Below are 6,000 nucleotides of genomic sequence, written 5' to 3' on the forward strand. Positions count from 1 at the left end.
CCTCTCCCCTCCTTTCTCCTCTCCCCTTCCCCTCCTCTCCCTTCCCCCTCCTCTTCTCTCTCCCCTCCTTTCTCCTCTCCCCTCCCCTCCTCTCCCTTCCCCCTCCTCTTCTCTCTCCCCTCCCCTCCCCTCCCCTCCTCTCCCTTCCCCCTCCTCTTCTCTCTCCCCTCCCCTCCTCTCCCCTCCTCTCTCCCCCCTCCCCTTCCCCTCCTCTCCCCTCCTCTCTCCCCCCTCCCCTTCCCCTCCTCTCCCCTCCTCTCTCCCTCCCCTCCCCTTCCCCTTCTCTCCCCTTCTCTCTCCCTCCCCTCCCTCCCTCCCCCCCTCCCTCCCTCCCTCCCTCCCTCCCTCCCTCCCTTTCTTTCATTTTTGGGAGACAGAGTCTCTAGCCCAGATTGACCTCAAATTTGCTGTGTAGCTGAGAATGACATTGAACTCTGGTCCTCCTATCTCTACCTCCAGAGCGCTTGGGTCGCATGGGTGTGCCAAGTGCCTGGCTTTTGTAGTGCTGGGAATCACACCTAAGACCTCGTACATGCTAGATAGGTTCTTTACAACTCTATCTCCTTGATCCGAACTTCTCTTAAAAACTTTTAAAGTTAGTTCTTTGATAATATTATACATGTTTTGATCGTATTTATCCCCCCTTCACCCTTCCCTACCTGCTCAACTTTGTGCCCTCCCTTGCCCCTGCCAATCAAGTTAAGTTTATGCTACCAAGTGTCCTTGGATGTGTGGTCCTCCACTGGATGTGGTTACTGATTCTCCCTCTCAACCATCTATCAATTGCTAGCAGTTTCTCATCTGGCCATGGGACTTCGCACCCACCTCCCCTCTCCACGTTGGGATTTGTTCTGGCTTGAACTTGTTTTGTGTCTGCTGTGTTCAGAAGACACTGTTTCCTTGTGGCCATCCACAGATTCTGGGTCTTATACTCTTTCCAACGCTCTTCCACAACGATGTCCGCGTCTTAGGAGGAGGTGGTGTGACGTAGATGTCCAGATGGGCGTCTGTAACCTCTTACTCTTCGCACCTCGACCAGCTGTGAGTCTGCACTGATCACCATCTACCGCAAGTAGGAGCTTCTCCATACCTGCTCTGAACTTTTCATGCGATTCCTCCAAGATGTTCCCTCACCAAATGTTTATTCTATGCCAGGTATTGTGGTATGCATCACAGATAGAGATAGGAACAAAACAGCCCAGCGTGACTCCTGGACTTCAATGCTGGTAGGAGGCACGGCACCCGCACGTTCCAGAGACTCCAGATTTTATCATGCTGCTCAGAATGACACAATTCAAAACTTACAAAGCATTTGTTTCTAGAACTTCCCATTCCGTATTTTGAATCGTGGTTGACCTTGGGTATCTGAAACCGTGGGAAGCAAGTCCACGGGTAAGGAATAGACTACCGCAGAGTTTCCACCTTGGGACTCAAGACGGCTGTTCCGACTCCTGTCATCCCAACTGTCTTCCAGCCAGGAGGAAGGAGGAAGAGGGGGATGAGGACTGCTCCAGCGCCAGCTCTCGTACCATGAGCAGGGAGGGAAGAATGGGTACTGGAGTACAGCTAGACAGATGGAGAGGTACCTGATGCTGGAGCTGCCCTACTGTCCCGCAGCAACAACAAAACCACACACACACACACACACACACACACACACACACACACACACACACACACCAAAAAGCAAAGCAAGCAAGCAAACACTCCCCCCACCCCCATTTCCTGAAAACAGCCATCTTACTCATAGCCCTTCATTGCTCGAAACCCCTCTGTGGCTCCCCAGTACCCTCTGAGCTGCAGACAAGCAAGCTTTGCAGCCTGGTCTTCCCTCCACAATCTAGACTCATTTTCTAGGGCTGCAGTCTCTCTTCCATCTCCCCTGTAACCTCACCTCAAAATCAGGCTGCCCCCTCCTCCCCACCCCAGAGGCATTCCTGCTTCCTACATTTTTGCCTAGCTCATCTCACAGGTGGACTCTCCCTTCCTGGCCAGCGGTGCCCTGCCTTCCTGCAGAAGCCTCCTCTGTCCTCTCCAGGATGCCCCCAGGATCTTTGCCCAGGGTCCTGGCAGGCAGCAGCACCAGCTCTCCTTTGGTGTCTTTCTTCTTCCACTTCTCCAGTCCCTTCTCGCCCACGCTGCTCCTCCATCCCTTACCCTCTTCTTTTCTCTGGATTTCGGGGCCATCACTGTGAGGTGTGTCAGGTTTCTGAGGCAGCTTAAAGGGACAGGAGGCAGAAAAGAGACTGGACACAGACCTCAACAGACTGAAAGTTTATTTCAAACACCGAGGGGCTGGCACAGCGGGAAAGGGTGTCTACCAAAGGGGAAGGGGATGCTTCGAGTTTTTATAGGAGCTTTGGAGAATGGGAAGTTAATGCACCTGCAGGCAGCTACGTGCCAGTCCGCCGCGTCTCCCTCCTGGAATTGTTTGTCCAGACAAAGCCGTTTTATCTACAGAAGCTGCCTTGCCCCAGCTGTCAGGGTGACGGTCATAGCGGGAGATTGAGTTTGGCAATGGCAGTCATGGGGAAGGGGCTGGAGTTTCAACATAGAGCCCTGGTCAGGATCTGACAGAGTCTGTTCAAGGGTTATTCTCACAAGGTGTACAGACAAACAGAATGCTTGTTTTACTTACTGTAGCCAGATAACAAATGACTCCACTATCCAGTAACTTCAAACAAGGCTCACTCTGAGGGTAGAGGATGTAGCTCCGTTGATAGAGTGCTTGTCTCACATGCACGAATGGGTCTGATTCACAGTATTGTGTAAAACACGTAAGTTTTCCAAGCACTTAGGGTGCCCAGTCAGCATTGTACAAAGCAAGCCTGATGGTGTCAGCCTGTAATTCCAGACCTTGGATGGGGTGGAGTCAGGAAAAGCAGAAGTTCAAGGTCATCCTTCAGCTGCACAGGGAATCTGAGCCAGGCTGGGTTACAAGAGACCCTGTTTCAAAAAAAAAAAAAAAAAAAAGTGTTGGAGGTGGAGGGAGAGAGAAAGAGCTGGAGAGAGAGGTAGAGAGGAAGCGAGGGAGTGCAGGAAGGACTGAGAGAGACCTTGGGTGGGTGCCTTGAAGTATCTACCCTTGGGAAGATCAGATCACCCTGTGGGCGAATCCTCTCAGCACCTGGGACAGCACCCAGTGCCTATCAGTTCCTTTTTGACGACATCAACCTTGGCAAAGGGTGCACAGCCAAACCCGCAGTCCACAAAGACATTCCATGCACCTTGGGTGTGTCTGGGAATCGGGTAGGAGGCCTTCAAAAGCAGGAGTGTGCTTACATCTTTTTCTGTGTAATAACCACTGTCCTAGCCAGCCACGTTCCGGGTCTCTCTGTGGGCCAGGTTCTGTGAACACAAACGACAGCGTCTTTCGAAATTGCATGGTCAGAGCTGGCAAACTGTGGCCCACCGCTCGTGTTCTAAATGAAGCTTTATTGCAACACAGCCGTGCTGGCTTGTTTGCGTATCGTCTGTGGCTGTTTCCCGATACTGTGGCGGAGTGGCTGGACTCCTAGGGCAGTTGAGAGGACTAATTGGCCTTCTCAGTAAGAAGTTGACCTAGCAGTAGAGATATTAGGCTGTGTGCACTCAAGGTTAACCTCAGCTACGTGGTGAGTTAGAGGCCTGCCTGAGCTACAAGAAGCCCTGTTTCAAAACAAACAAACAAACAAACAAACAAACAAGCCACCATTATGACTTTCCCCACTGCTTGCCTTCTTCTCACCCCCTGACTTAGTTAGAGGCGCTATTGCTGTGATGAAACACCATGACCAAAGCATGTTGGGGAGGAACGGGTTTATTTGGCTTGCTCTTCCACATCACACTGTTCATCCTTGAAGGAAGTCAGGACAGGAACCCAAACAGGGCAGGAAACTGGAGGCAGGAGCTGAGGCAGAGGCCATGGAGGAGTGCTGCTTACTGGCTTGCTCTCAACATTTTTATCTTCCAAGCTCCTACAGAACAGACCACTAAGGTCTCAGCACTCAAAGGCTTTTCTAGCCCAGATTGCCAAGGTACTTTCACATGGAAACACATGGCCAGGTCTGTCACAGCAATCTCCTACTCCAGGTGCCGACTTTCTAACCATGCTCTTTCCAAGTCCATTGCTTCACTGGCATTGGAGCCTACTTCTTCCGGATTCTGGTGTCTACTGAAGGCCAGCCTCATGGACTGAACAACTATTGGATTCGTTGACCATTGGTAGACAGCCATTGTTGGACTAGCTGGTCCACAGCCTGTCAGCCATACTAATAAACCCATTCCTCCCCAACTTGCTTTTGGTCATCATATGTTTCATCAAAGCAATAGTAAGCCTAACTATTGTGAAGGACATCCCCTCACATTGGGGGTAAATGAAGGGACTCGGATATTTTAAAAGCACTCCTTTTAAATTAAAATTTTATTTATTTATTTGTTTATTTATTTATATTTATTTATTTTATGTGAGTGAATGTTGTACCGGCTTATATGTCTGTGTGCCATTTTTTTTTGTGTGTGTAGTGCCCATAAAGGTCAGAAGAGTGTTCCTGGTCCTTCGGAACTGGAGTTAAATATGGCTGTGAGCTGCCATGTTGGGTGCTGGGAACTGAACCTGGGTCCTCTGCGAGAGCAGCAAGTGCTCTTAACCATTGGGTCATCCCTCCAGGAGAATGACCTTTTACTGTTACAGTTAAGGCCAGGACTGAATTCAGGTGTACCTGTGTTGGGAACACAAGAGGCACTAAATAATTGTTGCAAGGAGTTGTGAGTAAGTACTCACAAATTCGCATTAAGGCTGGCTCTTCTTTTTTCTTTTTTGGAATGACCAGTCATCCCCTAAGCATGACTTCTTACAAAGGGGATGTCTGGGTCAACTGTATGTATGGAAGATCACATGACTAGGCTTTCAGGAACACCAGGTAAGTGATACTCCCGTCAACAGGGAGTTTCCTCCGATTCTTGCCAAGACTGAATATTTACCATAATTTTCAACGTTGCCAATCTGATAATCGAAAAATATTATCTCATTGTCACCTTCACGAGGACAAACAAGATGTCAAGTGTGCTGGGAAATTTTCTACCACAGGATGCATTCCTCCACAACCTATACTTTCCCCCTAACTTACTTTCCTTCTGTCTGTCTGTCTTCCTCCATGCTCCTCCTTCTAGACACCAAAGTTTCAGTATGTTTTAAACATTTATTTGTTTATTTATTTATTTTTTGGTGTGTATGTGTGTGGGCACATACATGCCATGGTGTGAGGCCAGAGGACAACATTTGGGAGTTGGTTTTATGTTTCCACCATGCGAGTTCTAGGGATGAAACACAAGTTGCTAATCTTGTGTGACAAGTTCCTTTACCCCATGAGCCATCCCTTTGGGCTCAGCATGTCATTTTAAAGCCAATATCCTTTTTCTTCAGATCCTGGGGTCCAGGTCCCAGCCTCCCGCCTCAGACCCAGGAGACCACACCCACACGTCCTTTCTTAGACAGGAGTCCAGACCCCACCCTCCTCCCTCAGACTCAGGAGTCCAGCCCCATATTTCCTCCTTTCCCCACAAGACGTATGCAGAAAGTACTGTTGTTAAATATTATGTAGAGGAGGAGGCTCATGGTTCATTCTACGGGGGCTCGCTGTCTGGAAATAAATGGTAATGGTTGGTTCCAAATTGTTTTTTTTACCCCCCGAGACAGTGTTTCTCTGTAATTCTGGAATTCTTGTAGATCAGGCTGGCCTCGAACTCGGAGATCCACCTGCCTCTCTGTCTCTGGAGTGCTGGGAGTAGTTCCCAGCTGTCAAAAAAACAAAACAAAACAAAACAAAACAACAAACAAACACAAAACCCGACCCCAGGACGCCTTTGGATTGGTTGAGCGTGACATCTGCTGGCACGCCCGTCAGCCTCGGCTCCGCCCCATTCCCTGAAACTACGATTCCCAGCATTAAGTGCGCCAGTGGGCCTGTCTCCCCAAGGAGCCCCGCCCCCGCACTTGGCCACGCCCCGGGCCGTGTTGTA

The sequence above is a fragment of the Peromyscus eremicus genome, chromosome 1 (genome assembly GCF_949786415.1).
Source record: "Peromyscus eremicus chromosome 1, PerEre_H2_v1, whole genome shotgun sequence".
Taxonomy (NCBI): Eukaryota; Metazoa; Chordata; class Mammalia; order Rodentia; family Cricetidae; genus Peromyscus; species Peromyscus eremicus.